The sequence below is a fragment of the Lipophrys pholis genome (assembly GCF_963383615.2).
Source record: "Lipophrys pholis genome assembly, chromosome: 7".
Taxonomy (NCBI): Eukaryota; Metazoa; Chordata; class Actinopteri; order Blenniiformes; family Blenniidae; genus Lipophrys; species Lipophrys pholis.
Genome location: NC_137638.1, coordinates 10,686,964 through 10,699,846, shown reverse-complemented (window position 1 = coordinate 10,699,846; position 12,883 = coordinate 10,686,964). Strand labels below are relative to the sequence as shown.

The following is a 12,883-nucleotide window of genomic DNA, read 5'->3' as shown; positions in this document are numbered from 1 at the left end:
GGCGGTTCAGATCATTACATGCAGTCTTTTTAATACAGCTGTCATACTGGCTCCAGGGAGAGATATTTTTGGGGACAGTATCCTTTGAGGCTGTGTGGCATGTGCTACTTTCTTTGTGTCTGGACGCTGTCGCTGAGTGCGTGATGCTGAAGGAAAGTCATTGTGACAAGTGGTCTGCTGGTGTTCCGGCGATGGGGGGAGAGGGGGGGGGGGTAGAGAAAGGCTGACTTTGCATGGGTCACCTCTAATCCTCTTGGATGAAATCATTTCATTGAGACTTTTCCACCCATCGCCTCAAATCAGAGCATGGGCTCTCCCCGCCAGGAGGGGGCACAATGAAGCTCAAATCCTTTTGTTTTCTTGGCCCGAGGCATTGTGAGATTTTCTAATTCATGGAAAAAGTGTTTCAGTTGGTTCTTAGAAATGCCATTCAAAGTCAAAATACTGAGTATGCTACATCTACCACAGCTTGGCATTAGGACTGTCTCTTTAAGTTTGTCTTCGTGAGACTTGTGTGAGCTTCAGGCTTCAGTTTCTCCTATTACAACTCATAGAGACACGCTGCCACTACTACAGCGATCCACGGTTTTATATATATACATACACATGCTGGATTTTAAATGACATGCTTCTATAAGAACAAAAAGCAAATTGCAGGAGTGCTGCTTGGGTGCAGAAAAAAAGTGTTCCTCTTGTGCGCTTCAGTTTAGGGATCCAAGTGAAACTTATAAGAAAAAATCTGAGGCACTCAAGAGGGTATTGATTTAAACGCCTTTATTAGTACTTGGCTAGTCTTTTTTATTAGGCCAGCCAAATACTAATAAAGGCATTTTAATCATTACCCTCTTGAGTGCCTCAATTGTTTTCTTATATGCTTCTATAACAATTTAATAATTTGTTTAATTATATATACAGTAGATCAGTGTGTCTCCAGCAAGAGAGGCCCTGTTCTGTTTTATGTGGTTTTATGTGAATAACTTGAATCCTCATTAACCTTCTCTGGTCTTAAATCAATAGTTCTTCTTTCAACTTTTGCTCTTATTGTTTTACACTTCAGTCTCTAACTGCTGTGGTTAAAGTTGTATTGTAGTGTGTGATTGGCACAGTTACATGGCCACGGCCTGGCATATTTTCATGTATGTTCAATAAATATGCATACGTACATGTCTCTTTTGTAAATGAAGAACTGTAAATCGAAGCCTGACCTCGACATAGCTTCTATGCTATAAAAAGAGCAAGACAAATGCATTGTTCTCGTCTGGTCTGAATTCACACAAACACTTTGTTAGCCTACATATGATATGATAGCACCAGAATCTTACTGTGTTTTTACAATTCCATGTAAATGTCCTGCAGCAGTTCAGATGTTAGTGAAAGCAATACCAATAATGATAACCAATAATAATAATATAATGATAATAATCAGAAAAATAATAATTTTCATAGTACATTAATGGCACTTTTGACATAATCCAATAGGGTTCAAATATAATTCCGATAAAGTAATAATAACAATGTTGTTGTAAGTCACATTGAGAGCTTGTTGATCTCTGACGACAGCTGGTGGAGACTGTGCAGGCTGGGACAGACAATGTGAAGGTTCCCATCCACTCAGGTGACTCTTTTCTTTCTGGTTAAAATGTAACGTTGAAGTTTCACAGAGACAAGGCATTCTGGTGGCGACGAGGGTTTCTCTGTACTTTTAAGGTCTGTTTGTTTTTTTTGTCTGGGGGGTTTGGAGGTCGGCCTACAGGCATGAGCTGTGACAGTTTGGGCGTGATATGTTAATTCAATCAGATCAGGATCAATTCCCAAAGCGGTCACTTAAAACCGCACACACACACACACACACACACACACACACACACACACACACACACACACACACACACACGCACACACTAAAAATAGCCACCAGAGCATCGAATAACATGCACGTTCATCTTGGGAAATGAAACTGTATGTGAAACAGTTCCTCGCAGTTTTACTAAGAAAATAACTATTTGCATAATTCTGGCTGAACGCTGCATTTCCTACTATGTTTCGCATTAAGATATTAAAGTGTTGAAAAGCATAACTCTTCTCACGTTTGATTTTAATGTATAATATGTGGGAGGTCTTTACATAAAGTCTGGCACTGCGGAACATGTAGTTTTGCATTGAAGCTTTTCATTTTAATTGGTTTGTTTTTATTATTGTATTGCATTTATAATAAATTAAGATTTCAAAATGTTTGCATGGTAAAATAATTAATTTCACTCTCAATCATTTTGTTATCATGATTTCATCTTTTAAAATTCAAATTATAATGTCATGCTGGGAAAGGGTATTTCCTTGACCCCCAGATGTTCATAGTAACTTTTAAAGTCTTTAACGCTCTCTGTGTCTACAGCCTGAGTACATAAGGACAAACAACTCTCTTGGCTATTCATGAGCAGCTAAAACATTTTCTTCAGCCTTAATCTTCCTTCGATGCCGATAGCACAGCAGCTCATTAGGACACCGAAATTGATTTAAGCTCAAGTCTTAACCAAGAAAAATCACACTTTCAATCCAACAGTGATTAACATTTCAGCCCTCAAGCTCGAGTGGAAAAAATGCATCCTATCATATATTCTGCACGCCACAAACAGAAGTGTTTATGTGCAAAGATTATGTTGACAGGTTTGTTGACTGCAGCTCTGGCTGAAGCTGGGAAGACCTTCTCAGTGTTACTGAGGTGGTGGGGGTTGGCGGGGGTCACATAGTGTAGAGCCAAAGTGGGGCTGGAATGTGGGAAACATTATGAAGATGTCATCACCTGTTCAGTAAAGGGAACTTTGGAGATTTTCAACAATATTTAATGCTCCTCTCACATGGTTTGCTGCTCTGACATTACTGTGGCAAAGCTCCTTCGCTGGAGGGGAGGACCTCATCCTGTGCACGCACCACTTTCTGGCTTTTCCCTGGGGTTTCTCGTTGTACACGAGTATTTTTGGTGCCTGTGCACTTTCCAGGCTCTGTTCCAACAGGGCTCTTGTTTCCATCATAGATCTAAAAGGGACCAATTAGACATTTTGCCATTATTAAAAGTGAGGGCAATGAGACCACTAATAACACCCTCCACTTAGTTTAAATACCCAGATTAATTCTTCAGTAAAAAAGAAAAAAGGCTGCCTACAAATACTGTAATAGGCAGTTTTGCATTGTTCAGTGCAATCATATGTAATATCAATGGTAATTCAACAAATAAATGTCAAGTAGGAGGATTGAAGGGCAACATAATTGAGTCGTGTCGTGTTTCAGTACATTAGAGTTCATAGATTACTGAGCATAATGACTAGATAGAAAAGCTCACATTCGGAATATTATGGAATAGTTTTATATGTGTAATATCTGAATGAGGTTTTAACTCATTAAAAGATTCAAGGTCAGTACTGATTCAAAGATATATACTAGAAAGTTATCGGACATTTATTCTGCACCAAGAACAATTATGATCTTTTACTTTTATCTTACTTACGGTTCAATTAATTTACCAATCTGAGTTCACTTTAACAGATTTTAACTAGTGAACCAAGCCACAAGTTGTTTGCATAACAATATCACTTAAGATCTTGACACCTTCCCAGCTGCCTTGACAGAAGCATGTCACCCAACGGTGCACGTGTTTATTTCCAGTCTGAAAAATGGACAAACAATATTTAAGAAATAACAGCTGTGTTGCAACAGTTTGACAAAGTTCTAAAAGCACACACACCTGCGTTTCACTCTTATCGAGAGCACAATCGTTTGCAAACAATTACCCAGAATGCCATTCTTCTGCCTAATTTATCCCCACCCCACAAGTTGGCCTCTGCACAGATACCTGCGCAGACTGACAACTGCCCCCCCCGCCACCTTCTCCGAGGTGTCATATATCCACCACTTGCTCTTGTTGCTAAAGGTAAGAGGGGAGGAGGAATGATTTGGCTAGAAATAGCAGTGTCACATGAGTGTGTGCAGTGACCAGTCAGCCAGCTGCTCATCCTTACATGGAGCACTGCCCCATGCACCCAGTCAAATGCAAATAGGCGGCAATATTTTCGACATGCCTACAGCAGACAGGTCAGTCAGTCACATCTCACACCTGCTCCACTGAGCTCCACAGTAATGCAAAGTAAAACTATGTAAACTAAAATTGGGCACGAGGTCATACCAGCGCAAACACCAAACTCAAACTGTACAATAAGTTATTAAGTGGAAATGCCAGAGACTTTTGCCATTACAGTGGAGCACATACATGTATGCCAATCACAACCTGAAGAAAAAGAGGCTACTTGTTTAAAACGGTGTACTGAATCTGGGTGTTTCTGAAAGGCTGAAGAATAACTACATCTGGCGAGGATAGCCCCCACCCCCCAAGATCCTAAGAATAGTTTTTCCCCATGTTTATTTTGGTATTTCTTTCCAGAACAAACATTTTTTCTTTATTTTTTTCATCTACATGCTTTTTCCTAATCCCCAAGCTGACCATCAATGGCATTATTACTCACTCAAGTCTGACAATCACCAAGGTGCTTCAGAGACAAACTTGGGTGACCAGAACAATAAAATAAGGACCATTCTAGCTGCCACAAATACAACCACAAGGCCCCATAGTTCAACAGTAAGCCTGTCATTAGCATAGTTTACACCAGGCCAGCACCCAAACAAGAGACGCACTGTGCGACAGAGCTTTGATACAGACCCTACCGCACACAGAAGGCCACCAGAAAGCCCAGAGACTGGCTCTCATGGCCTGAGTGGAGTGCACCAACGGAGCCAAAAGCACACAACGGGTCAGAGAAAATGATGTAATCAGCAACAACAGTGACACGCTAACTGGGGTAATAAATGGCTAATTGTTTCATTGTAAGACGGTATGGTTTCTCCTTTTCATGGGAACGAATTTCAGAGGTTTTGTCTTTAAAGAGGCAATGACTTACAAGAGTGGAGGCTTTCTCGTAAGCGTCGCCCTCTACAATTTAGATGAGAGTCCTCTGCTTCAAAGCAACCAAAATGGAGGAAACTAACAAGAAGCCTAAAGCCAGAGGCGTGATTTAGAGAAAACAAAAATATACTGTGTCAGTGCAACCTGCAAAGGCAAGAAAAAGAAAAGACAAAGAAAAAAATATGACTACATTGATAATGCGTAGACATGTCGGTACATAACCTCCACATCATGAGCGATGAAGGCTCACTTAAGGCTAACGGAAGAATGCAGGGGTGCGTGACAGTGCTAAGACACAGACAAACCAGCTAAAAAAGAATAACAACATCGTTCGTTTTATGTTTTTCACTAGACAGAGTTCTCCAACAACATACATGTCTACCAGCTACAGGATATTTGATTACATAAATGCATTCAAGGTGTTTGTGTCCAGACAGCCAGGTTCTGGCGAAATGCAGAAATACAAACTGCACCAGTGGTCGTAAAGAGACGTGGGGCTTGAAATGGTTTTATTTTTGTCGGGCTTTAACAGCACCCTGAGCCTGAAGCCATGTTTAAATCAAATGAACAAGAATTAGCCTATGTGCAACTTCTCCATTTGTTTTCAGCTTCTTTGTCCATCACTGACGGACAGCAGCTTGCTAAATGAGCACTCGTCTCAGTTTCCTCTCACAATAACAACACCCATAACCCCACCTTTCCTGTTTTGTTGTTGTCTGCAGTGATTGTTTTGACCTTTGCCAATAAAATAACGTAAAAACGTGTTATCGTCTGACCGTGGTGGATGACAAGATTATCTCCGTTTGCAGCGGCGACATTGATTAATCAGCGCCGCTATGAGCACACGAGCTGCGGACGTATACACAGACAGCATGACGACTCACGCACTTTCTGTGCCATCATGTGATGTTGCCATGGCGAGGGAGGGCTCAGACATAACGGGGTGATTGTGCTCGCAGGGCGAGGTGGGCTGATCAGAGAGACAGTCTGTTCTCCGACTGTGACACTGCCAGCCCTCATGCCAAGTGCCCTTCCGCCCACAGAGACAAAGACACACCCACTGGCGTGGGGCCGGCCGGCACTGGGGCCCTACCATCATGGAAAGCAGAGCAGACCGCGCCGCCTTTTCCCATACATCTTATCTTCCTTCCCACTCATGTTGACTCACAAAAGGTCAACATCACTTCTTCACTCCAAAACAAATTTTCAATTAAGATTGCCGTCTGCATACAGTGGGCAGCTGTAAAACATTCTAAGCTATAATTAGAATTTTGCCACCAGGTAAGCCAGCAGCTTTTTAAAGTCATGTTGCATTTCATTAAATTCCACCATTTTTTTTTCCAAATGTCCATGATTAAAACAGAAAAAAGTAACAAATGTGCACCGCAAGTTCAAGGGTTTGTACAGAAAATCAAAACTAACGCCAACACAAATAAATCATCTAATAAATAGACAAACATTAGTTTATTGATCCTGTAGGGGAAATCATTCCTTCCTAGGAACACTCTCAATAACTGTTGATCAACTTTTTGCCTCAACGATAATTGATTGCTCTTGAACTGAAGTTCTGTTAATATGGTAAGAGATTGGTGAGAAAGGTAAAAGGCATTATTCGGATTCTCCACCAGAGGGGAATGTGGTATGAAATGTACCATTTCTGTGTTGGTCCTGCCTTTAATTAAGGGGTAACAGCACATTCACTGCAACCTACTTTAGTAACTCAGAAGAATAGTCATTGTTCAAACACTGATATACAATTTGATGTCCAATGGCCGCAAGACCAAAGAGGCTGCAAGCTAAATGGTCAATCGTTTGTATAGTTTGCTAAATTTGAAATGTACGACAAGCATAAAAACAATGTTTTCTTCAATGCATGTCATCCCCGTTTTGTTCATATAAATGTAGTAACTAATGCTTGAGCACTTGAACAATAATTGAACACGTTGTTTTTAAGTTAATACAGGAATTGTCCAAAACTCTATCGTTTACAAAGCAGCTTATTGTATGTGCTATCTAATTATTGCAACCTGATTTTGGCATTTGTGTAAATGAGTTTCTCAAGTTGCATTTTAACTTTCTACATTGTTTGCTGTTAAGAGAATAAGAAACCTGCAATGAGTAGTGTTCTGAAGTAACATGTCAGCCAAAAGGAGACATTTTTTACAGTGCAGCCTGTAAGACATACTACCATCCTCTGGTGAGAGTTTAAGGAGAAGCTGAGGTGGTCATGAAGAACACAAAAACACTTATCTGGAACCGAATTCTGTGTTACTTTTCAGTGATAGTGCAAGACAATGTGCCACTTACTATGAGGACATCCAGATCTTATTCTGAAGTGATGAAAACAAAGTGACTGTTAGTTTCAAGAGCCTAGAAAAGAAGAATCCTTCATTTGTCAAACGGCCAACCCCCCCGCCCAGAGTTTATCCAATCATAACAACATAGTTTTGAGTAATATATCCGATTCCTGAAACGGTATCTCTTAAAAGTGCAGACACTGCGCCTTTAAGGTGGCTCTGACACCGATCTGCATCAAAAGCGTGAATCATAGATTTTATCAACTTTCACTGCATGTGAGCTAAAAAGGAACACCCAGATGAAAAAAAAATATTGTTTTCTCTCTTGACAATGTGTTGAACATTAAAACATGACACATTGTACAAATACCTGGTCTGAACAGGCAAACAGCCGCCCTACCCCCTGGACTGACAGCCAGCTCCAACCCACAACTTCCAAAACACAAGCTTTCAATGTCTGACTTAACCGTGATATAAACACGCAGAGCCGGGTGTCTGTTATGAAGCGTTTGGATTTATGGTTTAGCAAAGAAGAGAGACTCTGTTGACTGTGTGGTGGAAGCTGTGGCTGCACCCTGTCGCCACACAACTGGCAATTTAGTGTGAATCACTCTGCCTTGATTGTTTTTTCTCGACCTAAAGGATTACATGTACAAAAGATAGGTCAAAGTACAGTCAAATATAATTTGAATCAATCCATGCTGTATCTGTGACCCCACCTTAAGTCCACAAGATAGTGATGGAAATTTTTTAATTAAGGCTCAGTCAAAAAAGGAGGACCACAGTAGTAATATGCAGTTTTCCTATTTGACAAAGCTGCCTGGTGGCAAAAAGCAATCACTGCAGTCAAACCGGCTGAGGTTCAACAGCGAGGTTGCTTGGGAAGAAGGTTGACTTTGCAAAGCAGACAGCTCCAAATGCAAATCACCAGATTACCCACCTGTGTGGGTGTAAGAACCTTACATTTTCATAAATCCCTGCAAAACAAATTGTAGGCAAGCAGGCTGACTGGCAACTTTTCAAGACAACAACAAGGTTGAGGGGGGCGGCAAGTAAACAAAAACAGTGTGGATCATGATTACGTGAACATGTTTTTAGGACGTGGCATCCTGTCATCAGATGCGCGAATGCTCTCACTCAGTAGTAGTGTGTAAAAAAGAAGGTAGTCATTAATCTACAAATCTTATCATAATAAGCTTCCGTGTCAGCCTCATAATCTTTAAAGGCCAGACGAGATACAACAATCACAAAGTGTTTGGCTGTATCAGTTTACAGCAGGGGTGGACAACCCTGGTCCCGGAGGGGCGCAGTCCTGCAGGAGTTCAATGTACCCTCACTTCAATACACCTGATAGTAATGATTGGCTCATTATTTGGCTTTCTGCAGAGCTTCATGATAATACATTCAATAAATTTGGGTGTGTCGGAGCAGGGGAACACTGAAAACATGCAGGACGTGTCCACGTCGAGTTTACTGGCTCCTGCCTTTTTTTAAAAGCCCAACAGCTTCCTGCTCTTCATTTCTGTCAAAAAGAAACCAAAGCAAAACAAGTGAAGTGAAGTGAAGTGAAGGCAAACCCGGGCATTCTTCTCCTTTCTCACTATGTCTTATCATAGCATTCAGTCTAATCATTAACTCACGAAGCCTGTTTGGGCAGCTTGGAGGCTGAGCGCTTACAGACGACACAACTCCAGTAATTCAATATATAGATATATGTAGTATGGAGTGATGGTAATTATTGTACTAATAAAGTTTAAACGGGCTCAGATGAACATCCAGTGGACAATATACCATCACAACAACATCCACAATGTAAATATTGTTGTTTTGACATAAAAACATTCTTTGTTTGTTGTTATTGTGTCGAGCAAATATTAAAACTTTACACTTTTTTGTTGCAAATGACTTCTGGTCTTGGAAAGAGTACATTTCTACCCTTTCCCCTCATCACTCAGGTGTGCTTCTCAGTGTGCGTTAAAACAAACTCCCACTTTGACCTTTCCCACCTCTCAGTTACTCATGAACGTGGGACCTCTCAGCCTTCCGTTGTAGGTAAAAGAATCAAATTTAGCTGCAGTGCATATAGTGCAAGGTAATTTAATAATAAAGTCAGGTATATCCCTTACATGCAGTTTTTTATACTCCGCATCGACAGCTTCCACCTTGATGCATTGTGTAATTGGTCATAAAAGGGATTACAAATCTCAGCTACTTTGACTAGAGATTTCTAATTCCCCCTTGTAGTTCAGTGCACCATTGCAATACATATCTAGGGAGACGTCTTTTGATTTTACTTGACAATCTGTAATAAATCATGGAGACAATGAGGCTTCCACTGAGCAGGAACATGATGTACGTGACAATAAAAAAAATATATTTGGCAACACACATCTACCTGCATATCAACAGGTTTGTTTATGTCTGTCGGACTGGTTGGGATGGATATCCTGAGGAGGAGCGGGTGGGGGGGTGGGGGTGGGTGATCCGCGCCAGTCACTTCCGAAATATTTGGGATTGGTTCGTCCCAAAATCGTTCACGATTGGGCCGCGGGGTGGTAGTGGCGTAGCGCATTGCACATGCGCGGGTGTCGACCCGCCTTGTCAAACAGCGTCTCGCTCACAAAAAGCTCAGCAGAGGGAAATGAACTCGCGTGATAAACACCCAAATGACTAAACGCTGGTTGAAAGCGGCTCCGGGAGCCGAGCGCCGGCTTCTCCCCGGCTGCCCCCGCGTCTCCAAACCGGCCAAGAGCCGACGGAGAGGCCACCGGAGCGCGCGCGTGAAACGGTGCTATTGTGAAGAGTCGCACACGTGCAGCCGCTCCACTCACTCGCACAGTTGCGTGCGACCAGTGACAACAACGTTTCCAGCGAACCGACATTTGAAAAAAACAACAACCTGCAGGCCGTGAATGGAATATTTTAACAGTAATTAAAAAAAATAAAACATGTCTGCCAGGGGGGCGACGTAAATACAATAGTGGAGACGGCGCGTCTGAGCGCCGCAGCAGCTGATTTAAATACAGACATGTCAGTTCTTACGCCGCATTCACACTTACCAGGCCTGATCTCGCTTCAGTTCTGCCCCCGGAGAAGCACGAGGTGAAGAAAAGTGGACAGCGCGAGGAGGGGAAACACACATGGGCTGCGTGTTTCTTTTACTAGACAAAATGTACTTACCGACGAAATAGGACACCGCAAATAGGGGGGGAAATGTGCCGTTCCCGTCCGCCTCCACGCCTCTATCTCCGGACCGTATTTTCCCAGAACGGCTCAACGTGGGCTGCGTCGAAAAACCGTGAGATTCCAGCAGTGGCTGTCGGTGGTCCCCCTGGAATGGTCACCCTGCGCTCATGCGACCATGTTGCCCTGAATGTCGCCCGCTGCTGCTGCTGCTGCTGCTGCTGCCGCTGCTCTCATCCGGGCGTTCAGCCGTCGACTCTTCACTGCTGGGATGACAGCTTTGGGATGGAGGGGGAGGGAGGAGGAAGAGAGAGAGAGAGAGGGGGGGGGGGGGGGGGGGGGGGTAGTGGTCAATCTCTGAGGGCAAGGTGACGCCACATTGGGGCATTTATTATTATAGGTGTGTTGGAATTAAAACCAGGTTAAAGTTTAGCTTTGCGCAATGTGTTTTTTTTTTTTTTTTATGTCAGATTAAGCATTGCACATTTGAGAAATCAACCGGTGATTAATCTTTATTCTTCCAGTACTTTAACTTTCCCTCGGTGTTGCTCCCTCCCCACCATGTCCCCCATGTACGATGTAGTTTCCCCCATTTTACCTTTGCAAAAATGCCTTGAGATCTATTCTCTATTACGTCTTATTCCAATGTTGCAGTCTGGGAGGAGGACCTGTACCGAACGGAGAAATGCAGTCATTTTGTTTGGGGAAAGATTTGTCTTTTTTTTTTTTTAACCGCAAAGTGCGTGCTGATGATGACCAGTGTGTGGAAGGCAATGTTTAATCCGTCTAAATATTACTGCTATCTACTATGAGCGTGGCCAAGTGCGTTATGCATAAATGTGTTACATAACCGACCGAGCCAGTCAACAGCGGTGGGTGGGAGAGATGGAGGAGGGGTCGTGTGGTCGGTAATTAAACCAACATCAACCTCGGATTTATTAGTTTTCTCGAATATTTTGAGAAAAAAAAACAAACAAAAAAGAAACACTGAACTATAGAAAACCCACAGACCTCTCATGGACTAAATGTTTCCATATTGAACCAATACTTTCCCTTCAAAGTATATTTGAAGTTTAAATCCTCCACGGCCATGCTGCGGGAGCGCTGGTGTGCATGATAATTTCCCCTTTGATTGGTGTAAATACTGAGGCCTGTTGAGACATGACCGCTCCATTCACTCAATGGTTGGGTGGAACAACTGACTCTTGCTCCACAACCTGAGACTAGTTTATTGGAGTCCAAACACTGTGATCACACATTGCCATATGTGAGATGTTACAAACGCTTGGAAGCAGATGTATAACCACAAAAGAATATTTCATTTTCACATTGAAATACTAATACAGTATTGAGGGTTTTTTTCAAAGCATTCTTCACATTTTCATAAATACTTTAAAAAATACACAGTAAAAATGTGAATAAAATATAGTGCTACAATATTTTACATTTTTATCAGGTTTTCAACACTACATCAGGTCGTCTTGGGCACTAAAGAAGTGTTGTTGTTTTTTTCCAACTAAAAAAGGGCAAAAAAATGTTTTATCTGTCTTTATGTCAATAGATGAGAAGTTGAAAGCACAAGGGACATGTTATGCACAACATGTTTTCAATGTCTTCTGGCTGTTTCGAAGTCTTCATCGTGTGGCGGAAACAGGAAGAAGTAAGGAAGTTGCCAAATATGGCCACTTGGCTAATAAAGGGTTAATCGAAGGGCTAGTCAAACCAGACACACACAAGCAGCTGAACCGCGTTCAATAAGAGTCAAGAGCCAGATTACCAGTTGAGTGGAGTGGGATATTTTCTGACAATGACCACCTCCCTGAGAACACATAAACCTCTTTATTAGGTCTGTGGTTACTTTGTGTCTGGCTGTGGTCATTCTTAATGGGTGTACTGAGTCAGGGCCCTGTCCTGGTGTGGGACAGTGGTTCTTCACCTTTTCTTTCCTGGATCTACCTCTTGTTGCTTGGAAGAATATCAGCAGAGAACTCCCTGATTATTAATTTGCCAAAATTTTCAAGTCCTTTATTGGTCACAGACAACAATTACACATAGTAAAAAGTGCATTGAAATGTTTGAAGCACCTGTTACGCGCCGAAACAACCGTTTTTATGGGATGGAAGAATACAAATAAAAATCTAGAATACACCGAATGAAAATAGCACGCTATATGAGATTAATGATAATAAAGAAGACGATGATAAGAAGGCACATAATAGATAAATAGATAAATATGGGTAGACCAGTGTTGAATAGTGCAAATAAACAGCTTTACTATTAAAGCAAGGTCTTGACTTTCCTCTTTACATTTTGTAAAGAGTGTCTTCGTGGGTTTTATTTGATATGTGAGAATTAGATTTTTACAGCCTGAGAGCAGACAAAGCCCACGCCCACCTACCGCTACACCAGTGGTCCCTCAATTCAGAGACCACTGTTTTCAATTCGGAGCTTC

At 41.9% G+C, this 12,883-nt stretch overlaps 1 protein-coding gene across 4 annotated transcripts in view; it reads right to left on the bottom strand.

The window, feature by feature from the left end:
• The window catches only part of slc20a2 (solute carrier family 20 member 2), a 47,613-nt gene extending 36,909 nt beyond the window's left edge, over nucleotides 1-10,704 (bottom strand). For 3 of the 4 annotated variants that reach the window (XM_080467087.1, XM_080467089.1, XM_080467088.1), the window contains exon 1: nucleotides 10,429-10,704. The gene's annotated coding sequence lies outside the window, so the exon portion shown is untranslated. The other variant, XM_080467090.1, reaches the window with a different exon arrangement.
• Nucleotides 10,705-12,883: the final 2,179 nt, after the last annotated feature.